Genomic DNA, 12,429 nt, shown 5'->3' on the forward strand with positions numbered 1-12,429 from the left:
ATAGCAGGAGTTAGGGATGTCTGTTGTGCATAGTTTTTGATGACCAAGGACATATTTAAAAAAAAAAATGTAGCATCGACTACTTCTCATACAACAGATTAAATACATGCCTTATAACAAATGTCCTCATTGGCCCAAGGGTGGGGTGGCCCTTCTGGGAAACAGAGCAGAGCCTGACCTTCTCCTTTGCCTCTTTCTGCCTCCTTCTCCACCTTCCACTAAAATTTATGAAACAGAGTGACCAACCTAACGAGACAGTTCGACACATTCAAAAAAGAATTTGAAAAAGATAAGACATTTATAAAAATCGCCACAAAAGATTGTATAAGAATGTTTATAAGGATTCCTCATAATAGTCAAAACCCGGCATTGATCCAACTTCCCATCAGTGGGAGAGGGAATGAACAAATTGTGGTATATTCACATAACAGAAAACTCAGCAAGGGAAAGGAACAAGCTACTGATCGTGTAACATTATGACCGATTCTCAAGAATGTTTGTTGAGCAAAAGAAACCGGAATCAAGAAACCTACTGTATGATTCAATTTATGGGCAGGTCTTAAACAATTTAACCTAATCCATGGTGATAGAAATCAGAACAGTGGTTGGCTGGGGTGGGGACTGAAGGAGTGGTCTTAGGCAGGGATTGCTTTCCAGGGCACAAGGGACTTTCTGGGATAATGGAAATCTTCCACATTTCAAATGAGGGGGTGTTTTCATGGGCATAGAGATGTGTCAAAATTCACCATTGTCTTATGATCTGTGCCTTTTATTGCATAGAAATTATATTTCAGCAGAAATAATTTTGGAGGTGCCTGGGTGGCTCGGTTGAATGGCTGACTCTTGGTTTCGACTCAGGTCATGATCTCGGGGTCATGAGATGGGAACCCTGATTTGGGCTCCATGCTCAACGAAGGGTCTGCTGGAGGTCCTCTCCCTCACACCCTGCTCCTCTCCCTGTTCCCTGTCTCTCAAATAAATTAATAAAATCTTGAAAAAATAATTTTTAAAGAATTTCCTAGTATGGGCCTGTAATGTTTGGCTCCATGGTTCCAGTTATGCTCCCTATTTCGGGGGCAGCTGCAGGGGACAATACTGTCGCTCTTCCCTTCTGCCCCAGGCCTTCCTCAATGTCAGGGACAGGCTGAGCCTCACTAAGACTCTGCCCATGAAGGTACATCTCTGGGGCCACCATCGAGCAATGAGGAACAAGGCCCTGTGGATGGGTACTCCCGCCTGTCGGGTGGACAGTTCTGGAAGATATTATATAGGCTGTTCAGTGGCCTTGGTGGAATTGAGGCCCTGTACGCTGCATAATGTTCCCTTACTGTGGCCCGTTCTTCCCTACATCACTCTCCCTTCAACGTCACTCCTCCATTTTGGGATCCACTCCCAAATGAGTGCTGCTGTCAGAGGGACCCAAACTGATAAAGGTCCACAGTGTGCAGGAGAGGAAATGGCTGTGCTTCCTGCTTCAGTATTTCCCTGCTTCCTTATTCCTTTCTCCTTCTCCTCTGCTTTCATTTAAACATTTTCTATGAGTGTAATTTAGGAAAATAGAGGGGAAGGAAGACATGTTGGAGGAAAGTTAGTAATAGATATCTTGGACAGGAGAAGTAACGAAGATATATATATATATACACACACACGCACATAATTATATATATTATATATATATATTCCCTATGGAAGCATTATTATCTAATTGCAGAACATTTTCATCACCTCTGAAGAAAATTGTGCCCACTGGAAGAGACTCCCCACCCCCACTTGTCCCTGGTTCCTTCACTCCCCAGCTTCTGGAAATTTCTTTCCTTTCTTTTTGAAAAAATATTTTATTTATTTCTTAGAGAGAGAGAGAGCACAAGCAGAAGGGAGGAGGAGAGGGAGAGGGAGAAGCAGACTCCCCTCTGAGCAAGGAAGCTCGATGCAGGACCCGATTCTAGGACCCTGTGATCATGACCTGAACCAAAAGTGGACGCTTAACCAACTAAGCCACCAGGCGCCCCACCTCTGCCAACTTCTAATCTGGTTTGTGTCTCCATGGATTTACCAATTTAAGACATTTCATAGAAATTCATTTAGTCAAAAGATATAAACAACCCAAATGACCATCAAGAGATGAATGGATAAACAAAATGAAGTATATACACCCCGTGGAATATTATGCAGCCATGAAAAGCAGTGAAGCTCTGATACATGCTACAGAGTGAATGGATCTTGAAAATATTCTAATAAATGAAAAATCCCAGTAATGAAGGACCACATATTGCACTATTACATTTACATGAACTGCCCATTTATGTAGGTTGGTCCCACCCTTTGGCTAGTATGAATAGTGTTGTATGAACTGTAATGTACAGGTTTTTGTTTGAACACCTGTTTTGAGTTTTTGGAGGTGTGTACCTAGATGTGGATTTGTTGAGTCCCTTGGAAATTCTGTGTTCAGTTTTTCGAACATCCACCAGATTGTTTTCTATAGCGGCTCTACCATTTCACATTTCCAACCATGATGTATGAACGTTTCAATTCATACACTGTCTTTTAACAATTATTTTAATTTTTAAGTAATCTCTATGCCCAGTATGGGGCTTGAACCCATTACCCAGAGATCAAGAGTTGCATGCTCTACTAACTGAGTCAGCCAGGCTCCCCTATACATTGCCTTTTTAATTTTTTTTTAAATTTCTTGTTAACATATAATGTATTATTAGCCCCAGGGATACAGGTCTGTGAATCACCAGGTTTACATTCTTCAAAGCCATACATTGCCTTTTTTTTTTTCAAAGATTTTATGTATTTATTTGACAGAGATCACAAGTAGATGGAGAGGCAGGCCGAGAGAGAGAGGGAAGCAGGCTCCCTGCTGAGCAGAGAGCCCGATGTGGGGCTTGATCCCAGGACCCTGAGATCATGACCTGAGCCAAAGGCAGCGGCTTAACCCACTGAGCCACCCAGGTGCCCCCATACATTGCCTTTTTAAACCTATTTCTTCCTCAAGCCTTCCCTCAACATTTATGGGAAATATATATACACATATATATTTGTTATATACATATACATACACACATATATGTGTGTGTGTGTGTGTGTGTGTATCCCTGATTTACTTCTCCCTGTTGTAGATTTCTCTCATTAACCTTCCTTGCATGCACGTCCATTAACCTCTGTTTTTCTTAAAATGCAGTCCTTTCCACAGACAAACCTCCACTGAGACTATTTCAAACAATGAAAGAAGTAGGGCAGAGGTCAAAGTCTCTTTTCTCCCAGGAGATTCTTTGGTCCCTGAGGACATTTACCCACCTCCTGACCAGAATCAGCTCTGTGTTGCACTGAGTACTGGGAGACAGAATTTTGGCCAGGACCTAAAGGGATAACGGTAGTTACCATCTGATAGGTTAACTTCACCTGGCTTCCCCACCTCCTCTTTCTCTTTTTCTTTCTCCCTCCCTCAGAATGTTTTGTGTAGCTTTTTAAGTCATACTCTAAGAATGTATTATTTATAGCTAGAAAACAATAAATCAAAGGAGAAAAAAATGTGAGGTCTCTTTTTTAAACGTCTGTGTGTGTTTGTTAAAGATTTTATTTATTTACTTGAGAGAGTGGAGAGGGAGAGAGAGAATCCCAAGCAGACTCTGCACTGAGAATAGAGCCTGACCCCTCCCACCACCCAGAGATCATGACCTGAGCCAAAACTGAGAGTTGGAGGCTCACCTGACTGAGCTGCCCAGGTACCCCAAAATGTGAGGTCTTCTAACAGAAATTTTCCGCAGTGGTATCTCAGTATTTAAACACACAACACTATTTAATTATCCAAACATGAAGTTGCTTATCAAATCCCCTGTAATTCATGACATGCTAAGTTGATGTTGGAGTCCCTACCTTTGAAATGAAAGAAAGTTGAAGTTCTTTTACCAGGTACTTCGGAGGACCTCCAGGGATGCTTATGGTGACTGGTACACAAGTGTGAATACACTAACAACCATTGAAGTTAGTGCACTTTACACCAGTGAGCTTTATAGTATGTAAGGCATCTATGAAAAAACACTGGCCTTGCCCAGGGAAGGGAATCAGTACTAATTTTAGCTGACAGTTTTTCTCCTCTTTTAAGTATGTTTGGTAAAATTCCAAGGATCATAAATAATGGAGAAAGAATGAGACACCTGTACCCATGTACTATTTTTGCCAGATGTCCTATTTCCCAACTTCATTCATTAGTTAGATTATTTAACAGATATTTAAGTATTAGTGCAAGGATGAATAGGAAGTCACTGTTCTTGCCTCATGGAAATCAGGATCTGGTGGAGGAAATAGAAGAAGAGATAAGAACTTACAGCAAGCTGCTGAGCAATGCCCTAGTAGTGTAAGTTGCAGGTTTTAATTCTGAAAAAGAAATAGATTTCTTTAAAACAAAACAAAACAAAACAAGGACTGTATGGAATGGGGCATTCTGACTTGAGGGCCTATACTTTTGCAGGACCAAATTGGGCAGTGCCCCCTGCAACCCCTCCCTTCCCCTCATTGAGATTCAGGGACAAAGAAACTTGTCTGACCCATCAGGATGGTCCCCAATTAAGGCACAGGTATTAGTGATATTTTCTCTATTCTTGATGCTCAGGTGTCTGGGGCTTGAGGACAGCTGACCAGAAAGGGAATGACCCTCAAAGGGTTAACGAATTCCTAGAGAAAAACAGTTCAACCTGGAGTATGCCTTTCATATGCAACTTAACAAATCCAGACCCCACACCCCCTCCTCTCCTCCATCTGGCTCTTACTCTCCAGGCCAATATCCCCGGGTCCTTGGCACCCCAGGGCCAAGTATCAGACAGCTCAGAACATCACCCCCACCAGCCTACAGAGATTATTCATACAAGCCAACCCTAACCTGCTTAGCCTGCCTTGCCTTTTCCTTGCACTGAAAACCACAGTAAAGGCTTCTAACCACATCCTGCCTTTATTCCCTCTGCCTCCTGAGAAACCCTGTTTTCTATGTGGCCCTGCATGGCATGGTGTGGCCCTTCTTCTTAGGCTCTGTAAAGAACAAACTATCATTTCAATGGTTAACATCTGTTGGCTTCACAGTATATTACTTGGATAATAAAAACCCTACATTTTATTTTGTTTTATTATTTTGGGGGGAGAGGAATAGGGTTTTTTTTTAAGATTTTATTTATTTATTTGTCAGAGAGAGAGCGAGAGCGAGCACAGGCAGACAGAGTGGAAGGCAGAGTCAGAGGGAGAGGGAGAAGCAGGCTCCCTGCGGAGCAAGGAGCCCGATGTGGGACTCGATCCCAGGACGCTGGGATCATGACCTGAGCTGAAGGCAGCTGCTTAACCAACTGAGCCACCCAGGTGTCCCGGAATAGGGGGTTTTATTTTATTTTATTTTTATTGTGTTACATTCGTCACCATACAGTATATTATTAGTTTTTTTTTCTTTCTTTTTTTTTCTTTTTTTATTTTTTATAAACATATATTTTTATCCCCAGGGGTACAGGTCTGTGAATCACCAGGTTTACACACTTCACAGCACTCACCAAAGTACATACCCTCCCCAATGTCCATAATCCCACCCCCTTCTCCCAAACCCCCTCCCCCCAGCAACCCTCAGTTTGTTTTGTGAGATTAAGAGTCACTTATGGTTTGTCTCCCTCCCAATCCCATCTTGTTTCATTGATTCTTCTCCTACCCACTTAAGCCCCCATGTTGCATCACCACTTCCTCATATCAGGGAGATCTTATTAGTTTTTGATGCAGTTTTCCATGATTCATTGTTTGCGTGTAACACCCAGTGCTCCATGCAATCAGTGGTGTCCTTAATATACATCACCAGGCTAACCCATCCCCCACCCCCCTCCTCTTTAAACCCCTCAGTTTGTATCCCAGAGTCCATAGTCTCTCCTGGTTCGTCTCCCACTCTGATTTCTGCCCCCTTCATTTTTCCCTTCCTTCTCCTAATGTCCTCTGTGCTATTCCTTATGTTCCACAAATAAGTGAAACCATGTGATAATTGACTTTCTTGACTTGACTTATTTCACTCAGCATAATCTCCTCCAGTCCCATCCATGTTGATGCAGAAGTTAGGTATTCATCCTTTCTGATGGCTGAGTAATAGTCCGTTGTGTATAAGGACCACATCATCTTTATCCATTCATCTGTTGAAGGGCATCTTGGCTCTGTTTTAAAATAGCTCACTGTAGTTAATGATAAGTCTTTGCAGAGGAAGGGAACCAGAAGTTTCTTGTATGGGGTGGCTCTCTTCTGCCCAGGGCCCAAGCATTAGAAGGGAAGATTTGTTCTGCATGTAAACAACAGGGACTATCAGGATAGATTCAACGATGCTGATAAGCATCCCTAGAGATTCTAAGAGATTCTTCTGTTTCAGTAGGTCAAGACTCCAACATCAATTCTGCATGTCATGAATTCATGGAAGTTGATAAGCAACCTCAAGTTTGCATGATTAAATAGAGTTGCATGTTCAAATATTGAGATACTACTGGGGGGATTTTTTTTTTCAAAATCCCTCACACTCTTTTCTCCCTTGATCTATTGTTTTCTGCTTATAAATAATACATTCTGATGGTAAAAAATAAAAAGCTACATTAAACTTTCTGATATAGGAAGAAAGAGAAAGAAAGAGGTAGAAAAAAGAAAAATGAAACAGGTGAAATTTCTCTTTCCAATTGTAACTACTCTTATCACTTTAGATTCTGTCATAACTCTGTTTCCAATGGCTCAGTACAGCATGGAACTGGTTCCAGGCAGGAGGTGGGTAAATGTCCTCAGGGACCAAAGAATCTCCTGGGAGAGAAAAGACTGTGACCACTGTCTCACTTCTTTCATGATTTGAAATTGTCCCAGTGGAGGTTCGTTAGTGGGAGGGACACGGAAGTCCCCAAAAGGATGCATTATGGAGAAGAAGATTGGGGTCCAGTACCAGGCCCTACATCTGGGTGGATGCGAGGCTGTCTCTGACACAGTGTGTATGGTCCAGGCTAGAGAGCTTTCCTTACAAAAGGGGCTTTATGGGCAGTAAGTGAGCATGTGAAGGTAAACATGGTTAGAGCTGAATGACTAACTAGAGTGTTACTGTCCTTCTGTGAGGTATAGCTGTGGTCTACAGAGATCTGGACTGGGGTAAGTGTCCCAGCTTCCCAATGACACCTTACAAGGACCACAAAGGCAAGAAACAGAGGTCTCTCAAGGATAGAACAAAAGATAGCTAACTCTTTGTGCCAAATTAGAATGAGTCAAATGCCTTTATTTATTTAACCCTTTTACTTTAACACACAACAGTCTAATGAGAGGGTTTCAATTAAAAATTACTCCCAATTATGGGGTGCCTGGGTGGCTCAGTTGGTTAGGCGTCCAACTCTTGATCTCAGCTCAGGTGTCCATCTCAGGGTTGTGAGTTTAAGCCCTGCATTGGGCTCCATGCTGGGCATGGAGCCTCCTTAAAAAAAAATTACTCCCATTTACAGAGGAGCAGCTGAGACACTGCATGCTGAAGTAGTTCATAATGTTGCTGAGGGACTGTGCTAAACTATACTATTATTCAAAAATATTCACTTTCCTCTCCACACACCTCCTCCCTGCTCCATTGGTTTGGGACTTCACCAATGCAGTTCACTTACCCGTTCTTGCACAACTACCTCAAAAGTGAGTGGCTAAAAACACTATGATGTCTCATGATTCTGTGGTTTTGCAGGGGCTCCAAGGGAGTTTCTTCAGCTTGTCTTCCTCAGGATCTCTTCATGTACCCACATCAACTGGGATCTAGCTGAGGCCACAATGTCCAAGATGGCCTCTCATCCTTCAGGACTTCCTGTGCATGGATTCTGTTCGTTCTGTCATCCAGTTTGGATTTCCTTTCAGCATGCCAGCTGGGTCCTAAGACATAGGAGGTGGAATCTGCTGGCCTTCTTCTTCTTCTTTTTTTTTAAAGATTTTATTTATTTTTTTGAGAGACAGAGATTACAAGTAGGCAGAGAGAGAGGAGGAAGCAGGCTCCCCGCAGAGCAGAGAGCCCAATGCAGGGCTTGATCCCAGAACTCTGGGATCCTGACCTGAGCCGAAGGCAGAGGCTTTAACCCACTGAGCCACCCAGGCGCCACTCTGCTGGCCTTCTTAAGAGCTGGGCTTAAAAATCATAAAGTGTCACTGCCTGCCACATTCTCTTGGCTAAGGCAAGGTCACAAGGCCAGTTCAGTTTCAAGAGGAATGGGAATGGCCCCACTTTTTGATGGACAGAGCAGAACATACATACAGAAAAGGAAGGAATTGATGCTAGAAACCATACCATGCGACTTACTTTCTTTAATTAAAAAAAAAAAGTGATTGGATGTGACATCTAAGCAGAAGTTTTAAGAGTACTTGCAGAGTCTGGTTTAGTCTCTGTCGTCTTCCACAAGAGCATGCCTTTCTCAAATCAAGTTTCCTGCTTCATTCAAGAAGACATATGGTATGGTACAGACCCTACCACGTTCCAGAGTCAGGAGCACACTCAAGACAGCTTACCTCTGGCTACCTACATGTCGAGTGAAGGAGAAATATTACATTCATTGTGGGAATTAACGTTTGTTTGTTAGGCAGCATAACCCAGTGATAGCTGACTAATACACATATAGAGCTGGGATTTGAACTCGGGCAGCAGAGTTTGAGATGCCGCGTTCTCAGCCACTACACTGTACACTTCACCTGGAAGCGGGATTTTGACATTGGGTTAAGAAGGCCTTGGGTGTTCTGAGACAAAGTGTTCAGGAGATGCCAAGAGAGACAGTGTGTAAATACGAAGAGGTAGAAGCTACAGGAGGGAACTGAAGTGTTATTAGGCTATATGATCAAATTTATATCAGATGGTAGACAAGTGGGCCATGCTGCTTATTCAACTAATATGTTGAATTAGAACATTGTAACTGCCACTCTAATTAAAGGAGGCTTTTACTTTCTACTTTTGTTATTTATCATTTTAAAAATCCTAAAAAACAGACCTAGGTTTCTCTGTATGGGGGAGTCATACTCCCTTCCAAGTTGACTTTGCAAAAATTTTTACTGATACTAAAGATTGAGACAGACAGAACCACTAAGAATTTCATTTTAAATGCTGATAATTCCTTGTCCACTAATCCAATGGTCATCTCTCAGTTTTCATGTTACCCAACTTGTGGGCCTTATGAGGCTGAATCTAGTATCCTTCATCCATTAATTGTGCTTCTTTCAGGTGGCTTCTGAGACCCTATACTCAGGTTTCCTCCTCCCTCCCTGGTTGTTTCTTCTCTATCTTTTATGTCTTTGCCAGGACCTCCTTTCCCTGCTGCTCAGTAGTGGAGCACTGTAGAGCTTCATTTTTTAGTCATTGCTTCTCCTCTAGCTATCCCCACTTCTTGGTGAACTCATTTGGTTTTTAAAGACTTTAATGTTCCCTGGGTGGCTCAGCTGGTTAAGCATCTGCCTTTGGCTCATGTCACGATTCCAGGGTCCTGGGATTGAGTCCTGCATGGGGCTTCCTGCTCAGTGGAGAGCCTGCTTTCTCCCCCTCTGCTCTTCCTCTCATTCATTCTCTCAGTCTGTCTGTCTCTCTCTTAAATACATAGATAAAACATAAAATCTTAAAAAATAAACACTTTAAATACTGTCCATATATCAATAACCACCAGTTTACCTATAGTCCAGACCTCTCTCCCCAGCTCGAGATGCACACATCCAGCTGCTTATTTGACATCTCATTTAGATGTCAAATAGATGTCTCAGAATCACCATTCCAAATGGAACATCTGGTTTCCTCCCACTGTACCTCTGGCTTTTTTTTTTTTTTTTTTTTTTTACCTCGGTTGATGGCAACTCCACCCTTTGGGGGAGATACATAGCCCCACGATTTTGGAGCCGTCTATATTCTTCTCTTTTACATTCCATATTCAAACCCATCAGGAAGTTCCATCGATTTTACCTTCTACATGTACCCATAATCCTGTCACTTCTTGTGACCTCCTCATGACCACTCTGCTCTGAGCCCCCATCATCCCTCACCTGACTTATTGCAATTGCCTCTCTATGGGTGTTCTGCCTTCTACCTTTGCTCCTTTGTAGTCATTGTCAACATAGTAAACAGACTGCTACTTTGGAATATAAGATGATGGCACTTCCCTGTTTCAGTGGCTTTTTATTTCATGTTAGTGGAAAGCTATACTCCAAATATGATCTGGCTCCCATTGGAGAGCACCTCATCTTGTACCCTAAGTGCAGGCAGAGATCTAGACACGTAGTAGGTATATAAATATTTACTGAATGGACAAATGAATGAAACTAATTATAGGAGAATCCTTCAGTCCCCAAGTCCTATATAAGGTAGGAAATATATTTTTAGAATAAAGATGTTGTTGTTGTTGTTGTTGTTGTTTTTAAGTCAGAAGTCCAGCAAGGTGTGTTCATGTTTTCCACAAAAGCTTGTGGGACGGTAAAGATGGTGATGAGTTTAGCCTACCTCACCAAATTCTTCCTTTTATTCTGTTCCTGGGACTGGGTTGAATGAATTCAGCAGCCCTCAGCTACACTGTAATGGCAAATGGCCACATCTGGCTTCTCTGAGCTCACACAGCTGTTCTTAACTCCCTATGGGTTTATGTCCCCTCCTCTTCTAGGAAACTGTACTGCCTATTGGCAATTAGCCCTAATGAACCAGCAGGAGTTTCCTGAGGGGAATGCATTGCTGACAAGTATAATTACTATTAGCAGCTGTAGGGCCTCTGGCTCCGTGAAAGGAACCCATCCACCTGTCAGAGCGGGCAGCAGTACTGCTAAAGCTGCACCTAGCCGTCAGTCCAGCCCTCTAAGCCAGGCTACTGTGTGAGGAAAACAAGAGACTGCCATTTGGAAACCAATTGAGAGCATTCACTTCAAATGTTCAAATTTCTGCAGCCCAGCTGCATGGGTTGTGGACCCACAGCAAATCACCAATTCACATCTCTCAGTTCAATGTGATCCTTGTCTCTTTCAAGCATCCTTAATGCCTACCTCTGCTTAGAAATCATCTGGGGACTCCCCACAAGGAGGCATGAATTTCTAATTGTATTTATTTTTATCAAAGAAGAAAGGAGGCAAGCTTCACTAATATTTAATAACTGACACTAATTTCTTCAGTGTGTTAGTGTATGAGACCTTCATGTCCCACTTGTGGGAGATTTGCATTTTTTTTTCTTTAAGATTTTATTTATGTGACAGACAGAGATTACAAGTAGGCAGAGAGGCAGGCAGAGAGAGAGGAAGGGAAGCAGGCTCCCTGCCGAGCAGAGAGCCCGACGTGGGGCTCGATCCCAGGACCCTGAGATCATGACCCGAGCCGAAGGCAGAGGCTTTAACCCACTGAGCCACCCAGGCGCCCCGAGATTTGCAGTTCTTCAGTGAGAAGGGTTTGCATTGGCTCCCTTTTGGTGCTGTATTTCTATGGAAGATTAAATATGACTGCAAATTCTTTTTTTACTTCTGAAAGATGTAATCTGATTACAGTCTCATTTGAATCCAAGCTGGCCTTAGAAACTTGCTTGACCAATAGTGTATGATGGAAGTGATGCTATGTCAGTTACAGGGCTAGCCTATGAAGAGAGTAAGACATTCTGCATTGCACTTTTAGAACCTTACGACAACCATGCTGTGAGGAAGCTCAAGCTATCCAAATGGAGAGGCTATGTGGAGAGATGCCTGGTGGCCTTGGTGTTCTGTCTTCCAGGCAACTTATCCTAGATGAGGTCCCAAACATCATGGAACAACAATGAGCTCTTCTTACAGTGCCTTGTCCAAATTCCTGACTCACAAGATTTTAATATTTAATAATGTTAAATTATTGTTTTAAGCTCCTACACTTTGGTATAGTTATACACCAGTTGTTAGTAGAAACAGTTATAGTTTTGGAGATGCCTGGGTGGCTCAGTCAGTTAGGCCTCTCCTTTTGGCTCAGGTCATGATCTCAGGGTCCTGGGATTGAGCCCCACATCAAGTTGCTTGGTAGGGAGTCTACTTCTCCCTCTCCTTCTCCCCTACAGCACACTGCTCCTGCTCTCTCTCTCACTCTCTCTCAAATAAATAAAGTCTTTAAAAAAGGAAACAATTACAGTTTTTGTAAGCCTAGTTGAGAGGATTTACAGGCTATTTTAAGAAGCTTAAATGAACTCTTGAGACACTGATAAGGGCCTCAAAAAATTCTCACAAAGAATCCTCAGATGGATGAAAATACCCAGACTACTACAAGGAAATTTAGGAGCTGACACTCCTTCTCCACTTAGAACTAGGTCTTCATCAACTGTATTTGAAGTAAAAATAGTGACACTTTCATGAAATCTAACAAGTAGTTAAGCAAAAATTTGAATTATTAAAGAAGATCATTTGAAAAATTAATATGTGTCCACTGTCATTAGCAATATACATCACCCTGAATAT

This window comes from Mustela erminea, chromosome X, assembly GCF_009829155.1.
Source record: "Mustela erminea isolate mMusErm1 chromosome X, mMusErm1.Pri, whole genome shotgun sequence".
Lineage (NCBI taxonomy): Eukaryota > Metazoa > Chordata > Mammalia > Carnivora > Mustelidae > Mustela > Mustela erminea.